At 43.8% G+C, this 20374-nt stretch overlaps 1 long non-coding RNA gene and 1 other non-coding gene across 2 annotated transcripts in view; both read right to left on the reverse strand.

Annotated features, from left to right (window-relative positions):
- LOC136404089 (uncharacterized) overlaps positions 1–20374 on the reverse strand; it is a 374264-nt gene that overhangs the window by 27253 nt on the left and 326637 nt on the right. The window lies entirely within an intron of this gene.
- LOC136389973 (small nucleolar RNA U13) lies at positions 8875–8978 on the reverse strand. The gene has a single exon (XR_010748509.1). It is a non-coding gene; the product is annotated as a small nucleolar RNA U13 (small nucleolar RNA).

Raw genomic sequence — 20374 nt, forward strand, 5'->3', positions numbered from 1 at the left:
TCAGCCCCTGTGGCTTCTCCACAAACCCCTGCTTCCCACGAGATGGGTCTGGGTGACACCTGGTTGGGGTCTGCACTTCTTTATTGTAGTACTTACCACATTTGTATTGAAGAAGCCTACTGTTTGGTTAGTGGCATGTTTGGGTACAGAAACAATATCCCAAGATCCTGGGATAGGTGATCAAGGAGGTGAGTACAAAGCAACACAAGAGCCCAATGGGACTGACCGGAAGGCACTCAGGAAAGATGTGAAAAGGGAAGTGGCCTTGGAGTAGAGTTCTTAAAATTGAGCTCAAATTCTCAGGTAGCAAAGGCAAGGGGAAGTATATGTTCCAAGCTATGACATGCTACGTAGACAGCCTTGCGTTTCTAGGCAGAACTGGGTCTACAGTAAGAGGGACTAGCAGAAGACTCAACGAATGAGAGGCAAGGGTTGGCCTGTGTAAGACTTTGGGTGTTCTACTTAGGAGTTCAGATTTCATCCTAGAGACAGCAGGAGACTGTTGTCAGTTTTAACACAGATCTGCATTTTGATGGCATGTTGGGAGTGGCTGATGAGATAAGAGGCTATAGACATTGTGTTCCTTTGGAGGTCCCCAAAATGCTTCAGGCAGAGATAATGGGGACAGGGTAAAGCATTGATGGGACATTCTCAGACACTTCCTCAACAAAATTGCCACCTGGCGTGGATACAGGTAAAGTGTGGATCAAGAATGACTTCGAGGTTTCCAGTTCAGACAGTTGAGTGAAAGGGAAAAGAAAATGGAGGAGGAGTGGGTGTTATCCACAGTGTGTCTTAAAGTGCCCATGTCTTTGTTTCTGCACAATATTTCTATGGGCCGCCTCCCGGAAGCCTCTTCCTCTGGGCCTGTTTCGGCACGTTGGTTGTGGTCCCATGGCTGGTGTTCGCATCTCTGCTGAGCCCCTTTGAACAGATGTTTCATTTAAACTCCCCTCTGGATGCTGACATTGGGTGTACTTGACTGTGAAACCTCCCGCTGTCTCTGGGCTTCATCCTATTGCCTTGCGTTGACTTTGAGAGTCCCAGCCCAGGGGACTTGCCTGCCCACATGAATAGGCAAAGGGAAACAAGAAGAAAATTGTTCCTGACATGCTAGTCATGAAGTATCTGGGGGGATATTTGTGTAGAGATTTCCAGTGGGCAGGTGAGAAAGAGTTTAAAAGAGGCAGGGAACTACATTTGGAAGCCAACCACATAGAGGAATGGTCAAAATCACCCTGAAAGAGTGTAAGTGGGGAATAAAAAAAAGGAAGAAAGCTTGAAGGTTGATCTCTAAGCAACACCAACATAAGGTGGATAAAGTATGAAAATCAGTGAAGAATAATGAAGAGACTAAGGTCATAGTGGACCAAAGGGAGAAGGTATGTCAGCGGCTAGAAGAGGCTGGTTTGAAGAAGAAAGCAATGAGTTCCAATATAAAATTGTTGCACAAGAGAAATTTTATTTGAGCATAAAACCATTAACACATTTAATAGTCTTCTGTTAGGTGACAAATACTATGCCAGAAACAGAGATTCTTTAAAGCATACCCGTAAGAATTTTATAGTTCAATAAAAGAGATGTCATAAATAGATAAGTGGAATAATTGTACAATACATGGGAAACTCAGGACCAAATATATTGGACAGGTAGGTCAGATTGGTAAGGCTTCAAAGAGATGACATTTGGGGTGAAACAGGGTTCTGTGCAGAGATGCAGGTGGGCAAATGAGAAGGCAGTGAGAGGTCTTCCAGCTCTGCCAGAGTCAGTGTGGCCAAGGGTGAAGCAAGAAGTGGTGACAGAAAGAGGTGAGCCTGAAGAATATCCAGGGTCCAGACTGCTGAGGGCTGTATGGTTTGGAGCAACAGGGTGCTGCAGGGCTCTGTGTCGCCTGGAACCAAAGCTACACTGGTGGAACTTGGTGCCTCCCCTCTCTGCCTGGAACCCTTCTCCCAGTGGGGCGCAGACCTAAGCCTGGGGCACAGGACAGGAGGACCAGTGTCTGGGGCAGGCATCACCTTCCCTCCTGTGGTTAGGGGGCACATCCTGGCAGACCTCCCTCAGCTGGTGTTGATTCTGAGGGATACTGTTTGGGTCCCTTAAAGCTGGAATCCAAGATTCTTGCTGTTCATTCTGCATTCTAATAATTTCTATTGAGCTCTTTCGATTTGTCAGGCAACGGACTGGGTACTGGACACACATGGATTGACAAAACAGACTTGGAACATGAGAAATATGTCCTGGATGTTCTAATAAGCACATGTATTGGTGAGCTCATGCATTCACATTTACACATTTACAGGCACATGCGCCGCTGTGCGGGTTACGAGCCGCTGCTTGCAGAGGAGGTGTTATCCACTCAAAGTACACAGAAAGCAATAAGCATAATTTCTCCTTGGGCTTCTTCTCTTAACTGAAAAGTGCTTGAACAGAAGGGCTTGCCTCAAACCTCTGCTTTTGTAGCTCCTGTTCTTTTCGAGGGTAAGAAAGAACACCTGCCCTGCCACCAGTCAGGGAGGGAACTTGGCTGTCATATTATTTGAAGATGTTATTATTTTAATTATAAAATAGAAAAACTATAGTGTTAGTTTTAAAGTCTCTTTTTTGCCATAAATATAAATACATACACATAAACCTATTAAAACCAATCATAAGCTCATATCTTTGGCAGATATAGCTAGGTCTGACCACGACCTGGCCCCCACGCCGATGTGACAGGTGAGCCATCTGGGGCCATGTGCACCATGGCAGGCAGACCCATGGGCACCTAAGTGAGTCTGTCTGCACGGTCACTCACACCAGCACACATGGGCTCTCTGGGCACAGGATGGACATGCACACACACGTAATGTCGTCACTACCCTGGTCCTGTGCCAGCACAGAGTCAGTCAGAAGCTCATCCTGTACGATTACAATTTTTGCAGCCACTGCTCCAAGAAGAGGGAAATCCAGAAATTAAAAGTGCTGTGTGTCAGTGTGTGGCTGCAGGGGACCTTGTGAAAAAGACGAGACAGGCCTAGAGAGGTAAGAGACATCAGGGAAAGCGAACTCCATGACCATGAGAGGATATTGTGCAGCCAGCTCCATAAGCAGAGACAGAGAACAGGGCAGAAGGGGAGCTCAGAAGGGACGCTTTTATCTCCCTGACAGGGAGCATGAATTAAGATGACACTCTCACAACAACAGCGAGGAGAGGAAAGGTCAGGTCAGTTTGGAAAGCGAGTTGTGGGAAGGTAGATGGAGGTGAGTCTCTCTGGTTCCCAGGGCCAGCGCGTGGGCCTGATTGGCTGAACCAGTGAGCTGGGGCCAGGGACAAGAAGCACAGCTCCGCACTGTGACATCAGAGGACAAGGAGCAGGGAATCTGACTTTCCCAGCTGGTGTGAATAAAGAGTGACAGTTTTGTGTTTGTTTCTCTTTAAAGACAACTTCTTTACTATACAGGGTGGGGCAAAGTAGGTTTACAGATATAAGTAGGCAAAACACAGTTCATTGTATTCATTTATTAATTATTGTATTATTTTCCACATGGACAACTGTGAAACTACACTTGCCCACCCTGTATATGTAGGCTCATTAGCACCAAACAGCACATGATAATACATATACATATATAGCTCCATAGCTCAGGCCTGGATGGAGCTCAGCTGACACAATTTCTACGTAAAGCATGTCACAGCCTTCTTGTGCTTAGAAACACTAGACATCACATTCAGGGGCCATTTTAAAGTGAAATCTCCAACAAAAAGTAAAAAATGCAGAAAATATGGCACTAACCGGACTGTGAGAAGGACGATTGTTTATTATCTGAGAGCTGGGGAGAGAATGCTGCACATCTTTGGCTGGGACACGTGGGCATCAGGAGATTCAAATTTCTCACCACTCTGCCCTTGTCTTTGAATTGCCACAGTGAGTGTTGATGCTGGGGTTACAAATAAATTCTAGCAAATAGGCAAATTCACAACTACAGACTCCACCAGTAATCAATTTTTTATTTGACTGCACTTACAAGGACCAGCCCTATTAGTTTTATATTGTTAATATCTTTCAAAATTTTCCACTTCTTTTTAACTATATCTTCTCTACCCTGGTCCATCCCAGCAACCATGTCCTCTGGCTTTACCAAGTACAGTCAGCCCACAGCAATTCTTGGCCTCTACAGTCTAATTTCTCATTGATAGGAAAAGAGGAGGTTGGACACACGAGCTGTAGAGAGAAGAGAGGAGGACAGAGGTTGGGGAGGAAGAAATTTAGGTTAAGGATGTCTATAAGGATATGCACTCTTGACATGCATATGAGTGTTTTCTTTGTCTGGGACAACCAGTAGAGACTGTCACAAGGAGAAGCAAGATGAGAAGAGACCCAGTATTATTTGGGTTACACGCACACCATTGTTCCAGTTAACTGCCCCCACAATCCTTTTTGTAGATAATTTTATTACTCTTTTTTTAAATGAAGAAATTTAGAGTGTTTAGTAACTGGCTCTAAGTCACATCCAAACAAAGGCAAAACATCCAAGCCCAAACTCACACCGAAGCCTGCATCCCAGGCACATGCCCGCTCGTTGGACACCACCACCTTCCAGCAGAGCAAGGCGTCTGGTCTGATCCAAACCTCCATGATTACTTTCCACTTAACCTCAGAGTATGTGACCATCACGGAAGCAGAGTATTCCCAAGAACAAGTTTCTCTGTGATCTTTGGGTTTATAAAGGGCCCTCTCTCTATGCTTCTCCAATTCTAGAGCTCCATTTGGGAATGCGGAATTTAACTGGACTTCAGTGTGAAGCATTGGGCAGGTGACCTTGTACACTAGGGCATGGACCATATGCACCATAAAGAAAAACTCCAGAGATGATTGGTTAAAGGAAAAAAAAAACTACCTGATATGCAATTTGGGAATCATTCGCTAAATATGACATTTTGTTTACTTATCGGAATAAAAAATACATCTGCTGAAGAAGCACGAATCTCAATTTTTGGAGGGAATAATGTCTTTCACACATTCCCACACCTGCCCACTGGCCTCTGGGCCTCAGGCAGCTGCCCTCAGGGACAGCAGTGAGCCACTTGACTGGTTTATGCCCCAGAAAGGGTTTTGTGACTTTGGCTTTGAAATGAAGTCAACACCTTCTCCCATGAGACGGGAACCTGCCAGCCAAGGCCCAGATCTTGCCTGCTCTGAGCAACTGGAATGGATTGTGAAACACAGCTCTGTTTTGTGCCAAGAGAACCCCGTCAAGAAACTGCTTTGAACTCTTTTTCTCTATCAGTGCTGGGCGACTTTGGCACATGAGGTTATCATCACAGTGGCCCGCAGGCAGCCCCTCTGCCCCTCGTGTTCACACAGCAAAGAACACTTTGAACTGTGTTTGTTGCACGTCTGCTCAGGGATGCCTTGACTTTGGATTGAGGCCACCCTCTGATAATGGCGCAGGGCTGCCTCCCTGCTCTCCCCTCGCCATGGCTACTCCAACCAAACACAGTTTTCTGGTGCTGTGTTCAGAGCTAAAACAAGGCAGTTAAAACTACAGCTTGAGCCCTGGTTGGATAACTCAGTTGGTAGAGCATCATCCTGATATAGAAAAGTTGCCAGTTCGATCCCCAGTCAGGGCACACACAGGAACAAATCAATGTTTCAATCTCTTTTTTATCTCCCTTCCTCTCTCTCTCAAATCGATAAATAAAATATAAAAAATGAAAAATAAAACTACAGCTGGATGCAGGCTCTATTGGGAAGAATCAAAGAGATGACGTGGCCATTTTCTGGAGAGGAGGAACGATTCATACTTGGATACTGCCCTGTCTCCATCCTCCAGTTTGCCTTCTTGTCCTCCACAAGTCTTTGTTAATCTCTCAGTATCTGCAGAGTCCCAAGCTGGGGGTGACAGGCCATGTACCCTGACAACATGGCCCCGTCACAGTGAACAGCCCTCCCTCCCGTGGTTCAGTGGAAGCCACCAGAGCCAGTGTCAGGATATAATTGAACACACTGCATTTTTAACACGTTGTCCTCAGATGCAAATATCTGAAGAACTTGAGTTCTTTCCAAAAGCAGCACAGTGTGGTTTGACCCAGGCAAATGAAAAGTTCTTTCTAACCAAGAGGCACGTGGCTTTATTATGCCTCCTTCTCCAGCTCATCAAGGCTACCCCTGCCATGCCTCCTGTTTGAGAGCTGGCACCTGCCGTGGGGCTTCCTGCAACAGTGAATCTCAACATCAACTGAAATAAAGGCAATTCCCTGCTTGGAGGTCTATGGGCATTGCCACTGAGATTCAAGGAACGAGAGAGAAGGGAGAGGTGGAAATATCTCAAAAGTGGTGGGTGCATCTCTCATACCTGAGGCTAAAAATCACTGTCTCTCTTTGCTCCTCAGGCCAGTTCTATGCAAGCCACTGTGCCATGTTAACTCCTCTATTCCTTTCTTCTTCCCCCATCCATTCCTCCCTCCTGTACCAGCTGTAGATGCTCAAATCCTGTCTGGGTCCACCCCTACCCCTACTGTCCTAAGTGCTACCCATGTCAGAAGAGCTGAACCCTCTGCAGAGGTTCATTTTTCCTGGTCTTGGATAGAAAGGAAAAGGGACCAAGCAAGAAGTTGGATGATTGGTTTTGTTAAGGAAACATGTGCCGGTCTTCAGGCTCATCATTACTTCCCTTCTGTTGCCCGTCCTGACGAATCATGGAGTCTTAGCCACAGATATCTGGGGTAAGCCATGGAAGATTACTTAGGACTCAAAATTTCCATGCCTCAGTTCCTCTACCAATAAAATAAGAATGAATCTTATCTAAAATAAGAATGTTTGTCTCACAGAAGGCTAGTGTCTATGTGGAAGCTCTAAAGAGGTCATAGTCATCAGGGACCCAAAGCAACGGCACTATTGATGAAAACAGAGAGACACTGCTTCCTGGAGGGGGAAGCATAAGCTCTTAAAATGCTAAATGGCCAGTCAGACATCAATATCCCTGCAGTCTCACTGATGCATTTTATTGGAACACTCAGGCATGAAGTATTCCCTTAAACAATAAAAGGATAATTTACCCACCACCAGCTCCATCTCTCCCTGTCTTTACTCTGCTTTTTCATGTCCATTACCAGAACTCTGAGAACCCTCTTCCTCCCTTTGGTTGTCATTTCCTTGGCTGACAGCTCTGTCTTGTGTCTGTTTCCTTTTCCTTTGGATGATTGACTCTTAGCATCCTTTCAGCATCTGTAATTAAGCGAGTGAAGCCTATGGGTCCTGCACTAGGATTCTAAATTTCACTGTAAATACAAAGGCATTGTGTCCGCAGATTGGACTAACTTTAAAGCCCAAATAAGTCTTAGGTTTTGTGTTCAAGTCAGGCATCTATCAATAGTCTCTGTATATAGCAGGTATTGCACTGACCAAAAAAGGCACAAAATAGTAAGAAATGATGTTCACCCTCCAAGAATTTACTTGTTGGGGAGACAGATAGACAATAGCTGATGAATTTAAATACAACAATCCAGTGATGGTCAATGATGACTGTCATGATCCAATGACTCAATAATGACAACCCATGTGATAAATCTTAGAGCAATGGGCTACCATGCTAAGGAGCCAAAGAGGAAAGAGTGGGTACGCCTGTGTTGGGTTGCAGCATGAGATAAGGCTGCACGGATGAGGTCACATTTGCATTGTGCCCTAGAGAATGAGGAATTTCAATAAGACAAGGAGCAAGAGAAGGTCTTCCAGGAAAGAAGAAAGAGCATTGGTTCATTCATTGTACCTGAACTGTCTGGAACTTGACTCACCCCATTTCCAGCAGAAGGTTCCACTTCCAATGAGTGGAGGTGATCAGAGGATGAGATAGGAGCCATAGAACTCTGCTCCTCCCACAGACTGAGAGACCTTTTGTCCTCTGCAGTCCCTTGATGAGTGGTGGGGCCACTTAAAGGCAGTGTCCTCATCAGCACCTGATGCTTCCCACTTGTGTAGAGGGAATTTTTGATGACACTGTGCAAGGACGTTAAACCATTTTATTAGCATGACCTTTTCATTTATTTCTAGATGTAGCTTTTCCCCCTGAATAAAGGCTAAATTTCACCCTTTTTACCTGCTTCCTTCTCTCCAGTCCCTCTTCAGTCATTGATACTGTCTTATGGGGAGTCTGAGCAGTTAATGAGCTCAATCGAGTGGCATTTTGAGCCTGCCCCATTCAAACAGCAGGACCTAACCTGTAGCACAGGGACAGGCCTGGAGAATGTAAGCCCTGCCCTGCAAGTAAGTCACAGCAAGATGCTTTGGGCTATGGAAGTATTGGAACAAAGATATCAAACACATTAATCTGAGAGAAACTCTCTAGATTTTTAACTTATTATAACACGTATACTTTTGACTGAAAGAACAGTTATGTGTCCCAAGTTATGCATACGTAAGAATCATCCTTACATTTTAGAAAGCTATTCAAGGTTTATGGGGATTGTTATCTATGCTAGAAAGTAGCCCAGTCCCGGAATGAGAACTTCTTTTTCCAGTTTTATTGATATATAGTTGATATACAACACTACATTCAGCATAATGATTTAACTCACATATATTGTGAAATGATTACCACAGTAAGTGTAGTTAACATACATTATCTCATATAAATACCAAAAAAGAAAAAGAGAAGTGTGTTTTTCCTTGTGATAAGAACTCTTTACTCTTTTGACAACTTTCAAATATACCACAAAGCAGGGTTAACTATAATGATCACATATATTACATTCTCAGGACTTATTTATCTTATAAACAGAAATTCCTATTTTGACTATCTTCGTCCCAGTCCCTATCTCAACTCCTACTTTTGATAACCACAAATCTGATCTTTTTCCTTTGAGTTTTTTTTTCTTGTCTTTTTTTTTTTCCATGTCAGATGGATAATGCGCTGATGTCATAACAAAGTTTAAGGGAGGCACATCTCACACAAGAACGTAAATATCCAATCATCATGCTTATGAACTACAAAAAGATTGAGTTTGTATTTTTCTTAGAATCCATATACAGTATAGGTGAGACCATACCATATAGTATTTGTCCTTCTCTGTCTGACTCATTTCACTTAGTATAATGCCCTCAGGTCTATCCATGCTGTCACAAATGTCAGCATTCCTTTCCTTTTTATGGCCAACTAATATTCCATTGTGTATATATAACAACTTCTTTGTCTAGTCATCTATGCTGGTGAACATTTAGATTGTTTCTATATTGTGACTATTGTAAATAATGCTACTATGAACACAAGGGTGCAGACATTTCTTGGACATAGTGTTTTCATTTCTTCAGATATATTTCTGGAGGTAGAACTGCTGAATCATATGATAGTTCTATTTTTAATTTTTTCATGAACCTCCATACTATTTATCATAGTGGCTGCACCAATTTACAAGCTCACCAATGGTGCACAAAAGCTCCCTTTCCTTCACATCCTTGCCAACACTTGTTATCTTGTCTCTTTGATAATAGCTATTCTAACAAGTGTGAGGTGATACCTTATTGTGGTTTTGATGTGCATTTCCCTAATGATTATTGATGCTGAACACCTGTTCATGTACTTGTTGGTCATCTGTATATTTTTTTTTTTTTGGAAAAATGTCTATTCAGGTCTTTTGCTCATTTTTAAATAGGGTTGTTTGTTTTTGTTATTGAGTTGTGTGAGTTCTTTGTATATTAACCCATTCTCAGATACAAGGTTTGCAAATATATTTTCCCATTCTGTAGGTTGCCTTTTCATTTGTGAATTGTTCCCTTTGCTGTGCAGAAGGTCTTTAGTTTAGTACAGTCCCACTTCTTTATTTTTGCTTTTGTTACTTGTGCCTTAGGCGTCAAATCCAAAAACAAGACTTATATCAAAGAGCTTTGTCCTATGTTTTCTTCTAGGAGTTTTATGGTTTCCAGTCTTACATTCAAATCCTCAATCCATTTTGAATTAATTTTTGCGAATGGTACAAGATAGGGGTTTAGTTTCATTCTTTTACATAAAAATGTTCCATTTTCCCAGCAGCATTTATTCAAGAGACTGTTTTATATTCATGGAGTATTCTTGGCTCCCATGTCAGATATTACTTGACTGTACACATTTGAGTTGATTTCTGGGCTTGGGTACTCCTAAGATGTATGCTTGGACTTGGGCTGACCTTCTCCCTGTGTATATTGAGAGTAATCAAACCCTAGGTCATGGTGAATGAGGGAGAGAGCTGGAATGAAGACCCCACGGAGCCTGGAATTCTGAGCCATGAATCCCAGCACTTATAGCTTACCCTTTGGATTTCTGATGCTTTTCTGGATGCTTTTACTCAAAAGAGTCACTATAGCTTTGTTTCTGATGGCCACTTAGAGATGATGTATGACCCAGTCGGTAGTTAATAGCAAAAAACTTTGCTAAATGGTTTGACTTGATGTAATTCATTGAACAAGAGCATTCTTACTCTCCACTGTGATATATACTCAGAACAAAAAGAGAAGATGTGCCTGACCTGTGGTGGTGCAGTGGGTAAAGCGTCGACCTGGAATGCTGAGGTCACCGGTTTAAAACCCTGGGCTTCCCTGGTCAAGGCACATATGGGAGTTGATGCTTCCTGCTCCTCCCCCCTTCTCTCTCTCTCTTTCACTCTCTCTCCTCTCTAAAAATTAATAAATAAATTTTAAAAAAGATTAAATAAAAAAGAGAGAGAAGATGTGTTTTCGATGAATCTGAAGGAGAGAGCCATGCGACGAGGAAGGTGTGACAGTGGTGACATGTCTTGCAGAAATGCGGGGAAAGAGTGGTGAGCTCTTGGCCAAGGTGGCAGGTAGCCTTCACAGACATGTTGACATTGGTGTGAGTTCTAATGAGGAAGAGGGCTCTCGGGTGTAATAGGTGGGAAAGGGCCTGCCAGGCTGAAGGGACAGCACATACAGTGACACATGGGAATGCAAGATGAGGGGCCACCCTAGCAAGTGTGAGCTCTTTTGTGTGATAAGGATGCCCAATGCTGACTTGGGAAGGGGACCGCGCAAGTCCACAGTGGCCAGACCGGAAAGTGCAGTTGTTTTTCAGGATTTGTTTCTCATATTTACTAATGAACAACTTACTAGGGTTTTATAGACAATAGAAGCAAATAAATGTAACAAAAATTTGTAGCATCAATGCAGAAAATTCAAGTGAATTCTCCTAGGCTTCTTCTAGGTAGCAATTTCCTTAACTTGGGATCCTCTAAACATTACACGTTAGAAAGAAAAGAAGAAGAAAAATAATTTGAAAAGGGAGACATATGCATTCACTAAGCTCTTCACTGAGCTAGAGAAATGACAGGGGCAGGAGCTAGAGGGAGATGGTTCCAGATGGCAAAAGCGATGTTTATGAACTGCATGTGGGAGTCTGTCTCACTATCTCCCCTCCTCTTACTTAAAAATAAATAAGTAAAAATTTCTAAATTGTGATAAACTACATATAAAAAATTTACCATCTTAACCATTATAAAGTGTAAGCTCTGTTGGTGGTAAGTACATTTACACTGTACTGCTTTATTAAAGCACTTTATCATGGCTGCTTTAAAATCTTTGTCAGTTTTCTAACATTCCTTATCTCAGTGTTGATCTAGTGATTGTCTTTTTTTCATTCAGTTTGACACCTTCCTTGTTCTTGGTATGACAAGTGATTTTCAGTGGAAACCTACGCTTTTTCCTATTATCTTATGAGAAACATTTTAAATGAGTGGCACTCGTTTAAATCTTCTGTTTAATGACTATACTTTGGCAGGGGAAGGCAGCTCTGTCTCAATACTGTCAGGTGGGGGTGAAAGTCCATTCTGCCCACATGGTCCCCCCCGACACTGTGGGAAAGGAGGCTTCACACTGACCAGCATGGAGGAGAGATCCCAGCCCCTTACTTGGTCTCATTTGACCCTACCCTATGGGGTATTGGGACCTTGTTATGACATAGTGAGGGTGGAAGTCTAGGCTCCTCACTCGGCTTTTCGTAGTGTGAATAGGATTGAGTCCACAGTTTTTTTTTCTGTAGTGTTTGGCTGGAATAGAGCGTTTATTATCCAAAAGTTTTCTGTCTTGCTAGGTTGCCTATATTATAGCCCTTTGGCCAAAGACAGCAAGCTTCTGTTGGTACTTTTTTGGGTCTACACCCACTATAGTTTCCAGGTTACTGGTTTTTTCAGAACCAGTTATATAAGGCAAACATTCCAAAACCGATAAATCCACTTAGAGATTTCAGTCCCCTGTCATTTGTTAGGTCCTGAGGTCCCTACCCTGACTGTTTTCCTCTCTCCACATTTTGATGTCTCCCCCCCCCCCCATTGATTGAGAGAGAGAGAGAGAAGCATCAACTTGTTCCACTTCATTCTTTCATTTAGTTGTAAGTTCATGGATTGTTTCTTAGATGTGCGCTGACCTGGGCTCATACCCGCCACTTTGGTGCACATAAGATGCTTTATCCACTGAGCCACCCGTTCAGGGCTGGATGTCTTCTGAGACTTGTTTACTATGGACTGTCCAAACTTTTAGATGGACTTAAGGATAAGAGCTCAATAGAAGTCTACATCATCTTCCAAGGATGTCTAATTATTATTATTTTTTTTTTTGGTATTTTTCCAAAGCTGGAAACGGGGAGAGACAGTCAGACAGACTCCCGCATGCACCTGACCAGGATCCACCTGGCACGCCCACCAGGGGCGACGCTCTGCCCACCAGGGGGCGATGCTCTGCCCCTCCGGGGCGTCGCTCCGCTGCGACAAGAGCTACTCTAGCGCCTGGTGCAGAGGCCAAGGAGCCATCCCCAGCGCCTGGGCCATCTTTGCTCCAATGGAGCCTCGGCTGCGGGAGGGGAAGAGAGAGACAGAGAGGAAGGAGAGGTGGAGGGGTGGGGAAGCAGATGGGCGCCTCTCCTGTGTGCCCTGGCCGGGAATCGAACCCGGGACTTCTGCACGCCAGGACGACGCTCTACCACCGAGCCAACCAGCCAGGGCCTCTAATTACTTTTAATCTTCTGTTCTGCCTAACTTCAGATGTTGAGACATTCTTGAGGGAAAACCTGGCAATGTAAAAAGTCCACTTCTTTGCCCTTTCATTGTCATTGAAATAATTTGTCCCTCAAGTATGCATAAAATGTTCCAAAGCTCTGCAGAGCCTCTCTCCCCAGCAGCAACCTCTACCTTGGCAAAGCCAAGATTCTCGAAACCAGCAAACACCCAGAGTTGACATAGCTACACAAAGTCAGCTCACTTGTTCATGCTTCTCTTGTCCTTGGAATTAAGACCTTCTATTCCTCTTTGTTTCAGTGGCTCTCTGATGCATGGAAATTTTTTTTTTAATTTTTATCCAGCTTTTAAAGTTATTTTTGGAAGGAGCACTGTTTTGCCCCAAGGTACTCAATTATACCTGGAAGTGGAAATCTGTTTCTTAGGATTTATGTGATGTCAAAACCCCCCTTTTCATTGCCTCACACATTCCACACAGCACAGGGATGGTGTCACAGACAGTGGCTGAAAGTCAGAGAGTCTGGCTTGTAATGTTGGCTTTGCCACTTACCAACATTTCTAGACTTCTGAACCTTGGTTTTCTCATCCATAAACTGAAGATGATAAAATATCTATCTTAGATGGTAGCTGCATGGATAAAATGAGATAATGCAATTGAAGGACGTACTTTCCTCTCTAACACATGATAGATAAAGACAAAATTGTGAGCTATTATTTAATACCAGTGTTCTAAATGATAGGTTTACATCAGTCAATAAAATGTCATTTAACCCACAAATGCATGAATTGGTTTGTTATTGACTTATTATGATGCTTATTTCTTTAAATAAAACACTCCAGATATTAGGCCTGCCTCCCTCCTTATCTTAGAAATGGGAGATACACTATCTTATGGTCAACATGGACAGATAAATGAGATAGGGTTCTAGTTAATGGACAAAGTAGACAGGATGAAGTATGCCAAATGTCATTTTTACTATACGAACCTACTACAGTACTATGCGAACGGGTGTAGCTACTTCAAAAAAATTAAACAGAATGGAGAAGAAAGGAGGAGCTCTCTGGACTGGGAAAACCACAAAACTGTTGGTGGGACTGCAGTGGAGAATATTTGGATAAAAATAACAGCAGAAAGGGTAAAAATGTGTTTCATCTGGACTTTCTTGTAGTCATCTAGATTGTATTTGTGACATTTGTAGCTGTGTTCATAGAAAAAAAGGTGAGTGATAAAAGCACAGGCCCCCGCTGGGGAAAGAACTATGTATTAGCAAAAAGTGGAGTCTCTTCACCTCTGTTTTGCTTTTATCTTCTCTGTTAGTGAGAAGGCTCTAGAAAACAGGGAAGAGTAGAAGGATGATTAAGAGCAAATTAAATCCCAGGGTAGGCAGAAACCACCAAGGAACTCTAGGATAAACTGAGTGAGCTGCAAGAATTTGTGCTTTCAGTTTTTGGAAAATTAAAAAAATAAATAAACAAATAAACAAAAACCACACTATAAATGGTAGGGAAGCAAGAGAGTATAATGGTTAAGAGCTTGGTCTGAGTATAAGCCTGGCCTAGAAGTCTTAACTTTGTTATTTATTAGCTATATAACATTGAAAAATGAACCTTTCTCTGGGCATTACTTATTTACTTCTGAAATGGAAAAAAAAAATCTATGAATTTATAATGTTCAGAGACAGGGAAAGAGAGCGAGAGGGAAAGGGAGGTCTTCCATTTTCATTATTTGTTACTGAAAAGAATCAATTATATATATATATATATATATATATATATATATATATATATATATATATATAGAGAGAGAGAGAGAGAGAGAGAGAGAGAGAGAGAGGAGAGAGAGAGAGAGAGAGAGAGAGAGAAAGGAGGGGAGATAGTGAGGCAGAGTTCTGCATGCACCCCAACTGGGATCTAGCAGAAATTCTGTCTGGAGCCAATGCTTCAGGACAGAGCTATTTTTAGTACCTAAGGTCCATGCTCAGACCAACTGAGCTATCTTCAGTGTCTGGGGCCATGCTTGAACCAATTGAGCCACTAGCTGCAGGAGGGGAAGAGGGAGAGAAGGAAAGAAGGAGGGGGAGAGAAGTAGATAATCACTTCTCCTGTGTGCCCTCACTGGGAATTGAACCCAAGACTTTCATACACCCAGCCAATGCTGTAGCCACTGAGCCACTAACCAGGGCCAAGAGTCAACTTTTTATCTGAAGGTCACTAAAGCACAGTAATTGTTCATTTTGCCCATCATACTGGCCAAGTCGCTTTAGCTGATGAAGGAAAGCTCCATTTCACAGAAAAATGCCAGGCAACAAATGTAGAAGGATTGATAGAGTTAGAAAATCATTGAAAACACTAATGAAATTATGACACAAGAATTTTAAAAAAGAAAAAGTTGGAAAGAGGTAGACCAAATATGTTGCCATTAGTTTCCTCCTAAACTCTGAACTGTGCTGTCAGAAGAGAGTTTTTCACTTAGGGACAGTGATAAATTAAGGTCTCCACAGCGGTTTAATAAAGTGGTAACAATTCTCTGCGTGACATGGTCACCAAAGGTGGAGTCAGGTCAGAGGAAAGAAGGGCTGATGTTCCAAGAAGTCAGGAAAGAAAGCTTGGCCACTGTTGGAGAAGAGAGAACTGGAGGGTGAGGGAGGCACGTGCTGGGTGACAAGCAGGAGACCAAGCCACCAAAACCAAGTTGTTGAGACTACGTCTCCAAAACGAGGAGGTGGAACCCTGAGAGAGCTGGGCCGAGGTCCAATGGGGTGCTTGGTCAGATGGTGCCCAACATGTCTGGTTTAGGGACACATAGCTGGCTGTTTGCACCCTGATCAGTAAATTGTGCACAGGCTACTGGCCAGGCTCTCTGATGAGTTAGGTGGTGGATCTCAGCTTTGCTGTTGTGAAATCTAATGGGCTTGAGGACCAGGATGATGGTTCTCTTAGCCCACGCTGGACACGGTTCCCCATCTCTAATGGCTCCCAAGGTAGTGCTGCTGGGTGTGGGGTGCAGAAATTCTCCCAGTCAGATGGCAGAATAGACACAGATGGACAACAAAGAGCTCCGCAGCCTCTCTATGGTTCTGAAACACGAGGAGACAAATGCAAGGGATGAGCTGTTGTGTGATCTGGGAGTGAAAGCCTGGAGCAGAGCCAAGCAGGATGACCCTCTGTGGAGGGGAGGAACAGGAAGGCAATCCCCCAGGAGACTGCAGGCTGAAGGGCTTCTCCCTGCTTGTCTGACACTCTTAACTGAGAGTGCTGGGGCTGGCAGTGTGTGCACCCATGTGCAAGTATGTGTGCAAAGCACACATGTGCATACATACATGGAGGGTGTGTCTTTAGGAAGGACTTCCGTGCTTTAATCTCAGCACTGGCTCCAGTCTCCCCAACAGAACGACTTAAATCCAAGGGGCCCAGTGGCTGAGACTAGGACCATGTGTCTGCAGAAGGTCCCTGTGCCCTGAGTTATGCTGTTACCTTAATTACTCTTCATCATACTAGCACAGTGCACTTCTGCTCTGGATTCGGCAAGGGAGACTGGAGTAAACTGAGAACTGGCGTCCAGATTGCCACGGAAGAGACATCAAACAGAGAACCATCCTGGCGTCACAGCTTCTCCAGCGGCATCTGGCCAAGGTGGCCCTGATCACAGAGCTATCCAGGGTGAGGCCCAGAGGGCAAGTAGGATTTCCAAAGAAGCCCGAGCCAGTGCTGGGCAAAACTGTATACCCTGATGCCATCTGATGTCTTGTCCTTTGGCCAAAGAGGAATTTCATGAGTCACTTCCAGTTCAGAACACCCCAGCTGTGTTTAAAGACATGTGGTTTCATCGGATGAAGGAATACTGAGCCCCCTGGACTCTGTATCCAACCTTGTTATTATACCAGCTGCCTCATCATGTGCTCTCTCCCGTGGTGCCCCTTTGGGGACATTCAGAAAAGAGCCTTTAGCCCAAGTGACTTTGACCTGTGATACCTTCAGACTTTTATCTTTATTGCTCTTCCTGATTCTAATCTTACTGTACCATAAAGACCTCATTTTAATAAACATTTTATTTTAGAATAGTTTATTGCACCCCCGACAGTGTAATGTTATTAATATCTCCCATTAGTACAGTACTGATGAGCCAATATTGATACATTGTTATTAAATAAAGCCTCCATTTACATTGCCTGAGTCTTCATCTCACATCCTTATATGTTCTAGCATGACATCCAGGATCCCACACTGCACTTAGTTTTCATGTCTCCTTAGACTCCCTTGGCTGTGAAAGTTTCTCAGCCTTTTGTTTGTTTGTATTTGATGACCTTGATTTTATATTTTTTGTATTGTGGCAAAATAGATGTCATTAAGACCCATTAAGGATTAGTGGTAAAAAGGCCAAAATGTCAAACACCATTGCCAGCAGCTATGAGGTTTTAGGAACAATGAGGGGAACTTGAGCCCTTTTGAGAGCAAGAACGCTGACTCTCATAGTGTTTGTAAAGCTAGGCCACTCGGAACTGACATTTGCCCTATGAGCCAGACAAAGGGACATGGACATGCATCATCTCGGCCCACACAATGTTCCTCTGTTGAAAATGTCTCTCTTTTTGGGGGTGTGTGCTAATCCAAATTTTTATTTCACTTCAGGTTCACACTGATGAACCCATTGGAGAGGGGCTGTAGCTCCTAGAAGTCTTCCTCCTATTCTAAATTCCCACAAACTGTAACAACAGTGGACCATGCTCTCTTGTATTAACCCAGCAGCTCAAACTGTCCTCGGACAGTATCAGTTTGGCTTCCCAGACAGAAGCGTCCTTGACATCAAGGACCAGCTTTCTGCCTTCTGTTATACCCATTCCAATAGCTTTATTGTTTTACAGATTAAGCAAACAGGGAGGAAAGATAAAGTGCCTTGGCTAAGAATGCACGGATGATCCACTGAAACCAAACGTGGCCAATAATGAGTGACATTCATTTCCAGATGACTGGGGGTGGAGTTGGGGAAGCAAGGGAGATATTCACCTCCCATGCAACATTGAAGGAGCACCAAAGAACTCAGTAATCAAGATAGATACTATTACAATGCCATGCTTGAAAATTAATGCAAAAGATTTATGATGAGCAAAACATCAAAATTGTGAATAAGGATAAATTGTTAGGATTATGACCCTGTTATTGTGCAATGGAACAGTGGTTACTGATCAGCCCAGGGTTCCCAGGCCTGAGTAGCCCTCTCTCCCCCACCAGGTGATGTTCATGGGGGACAATGGCAACCCTGACTTTAAATGGATTTGTAATTTTTAGTTGTAGAGCTTTCACTTTTTACCCTTGGTTCAAAATAAGTGAGTATTTTGATAGGTGAACATAGGGATACACATTTTCATTTTTTTGTTTTGTTTCTATATAACTCTTCATGGCATTTCAAGTTATAAAAAATAATTAGTATATATCATTTCTTTCTTTCTTTTTTTTTTTTTTTGTATTTTTCTGAAGTTGGAAATGGGGAGGCAGTCAGACAGATTCCCGCATGCGCCCGACTGAGATCCACCCGGCATGCCCACCAGGGGGCAATGCTCTGTCCATCTGGGGCATTGCTCTGTTGTGACCAGAGCCATTCTAGTGCCTAAGGCAGAGGCCATGGAGCCATCTTCAGCCCCCGGGCCAACTTTGCTCCAATGGAGCCCTGGCTGCGGGAGGTGAAGAGAGAGACAGAGAGGAAGGAGACGGGGAGGCGTGGAGAAGCAGATGGGCGCTTCTCCTGTGTGCCCTGGCCAGGAATTGAACCCGGGACTCCTGCACGCCAGGCCAACGCTCTACCACTGAGCCAACCGACCAGGGCCTCTTTCTTTCTTTTATTGAGAGGAGGGAGGCAGAGAGACAGACTCCCTCATGTGCCCCAACTAGGATCCACCCAGTAAGTCCCCGATGGGGTGATGTTCTTTCCATCTGGGACCATTGTTCTGTTGCTTGGCAACTGAGCTATTTTAGCACTTGAGACAAGGCCATGGAGCCATCCTCAGTGCCTGAGGCCAACTTGTTTGAACCAATTGAGCATTGGCTGCAGGAGGGGAAGAGAAAGAGAGAATGAGAGAAGGGAAGATAGAAGTGGAGAAGCAGATGGTCACATTTCTTGTGACTGGGAATCAAACCCAGGACGTCCACATGCTCTACCACTGAACCAATCGACCAGAGCCAATATTCATTTAATTCTCAAAAAACCAAAAATCTCTCTTATTCTCATTTTAGAGAAAAAGGAACCAGGCTTCGTATTGAGTTCCTAACCAAACAGTATCGAGCTGACCAGTGATGGAGCTAGGATTCTAACTTCCCCTGACCCAAATCCCAATATAAGCTGCCTCGGTCGATTGCTTCATACATGCAAGGCAATGCTCTGCTTCCACCTTCTCAGCTCTGTGTGCTTGTATCTTTCTCTGCCATTTCCATAGGGGTGTGCATGTACTTGTGTGAGTATGTGTGTACAGGGATGTGTGCTGGTGTGTGAGTGTGTGTACACATATGCATGCACACACATGTGTGTATACTCAGAGTATGAGAACATGTGACCCAGAGACCAGATAAACATGGAAAGGAGGGCTGAGAACCTTGTGGTCAGATGGAGTTCCCATCTGACTTACTTGGACTTGAGGATCCAGTTTGGAGAGCTGGCACCAGCCCTGAGCTCGGAGCGGGCTTAACTTCTTCCTCTACCCGCAGGAACTATGGCCATTCTCATGGCTGCAGAGTTGGCAACTCTTTCTACATCATCTGCCAAGATTCTGAGCCTTCTCCTCAAGCCCCACCCAGCCTGCCTCCCTTCTCGGGCTTGAGGAGAAGGCTCAGAATCTTGGCAGATGATGTAGAAAGAGTTGCCAACTCTGCAGCCATGAGAATAAAAATAATGTGTTATTTGCAGCCTTTGGTTTGCCTTTTCCAAAGTGAGTGCCTGAAAAAGTCCCACAAATGTTCAGCTTCTGGGGGTGTAAACGCAGTAATGGCGTTTTTCTTGGAACACATCAGGAATTGTTCCATGGAAGGTAAACATTCTCGGAGACGCCCTCTGCTTCCCAAGCCCAAGGCCAGCATAATAACCCGAGAAATCACTATTAGCCAGTCCTTCAATCCTGTTTCCATAAAGGGAAGACCACACACTAGCATCTTTCAGCAGTTTTCCCCAACTAAATATTGTTCTACCCTCTGTTAGTTTTGACAGGATTAGGCCTGGAGTCCTAATATAAAAGTCCCAGGACCCCTGTTGGCTGGTTAGCCTATTAAAACAGTGCTTCATTTTCCTGCAGTTTGCAAGCTCATGGAGCCCTGAGAGACATTTTTAAGAATATTGCTTCTGGACCAGCCTGCTTCAGAACACAGCAGCCCAGACAGAGCAGGAGGTGGCTGCCTTGACTGAGATACCATTGA

Source organism: Saccopteryx leptura, chromosome 1, assembly GCF_036850995.1.
Source record: "Saccopteryx leptura isolate mSacLep1 chromosome 1, mSacLep1_pri_phased_curated, whole genome shotgun sequence".
NCBI classification, from domain to species: domain Eukaryota; kingdom Metazoa; phylum Chordata; class Mammalia; order Chiroptera; family Emballonuridae; genus Saccopteryx; species Saccopteryx leptura.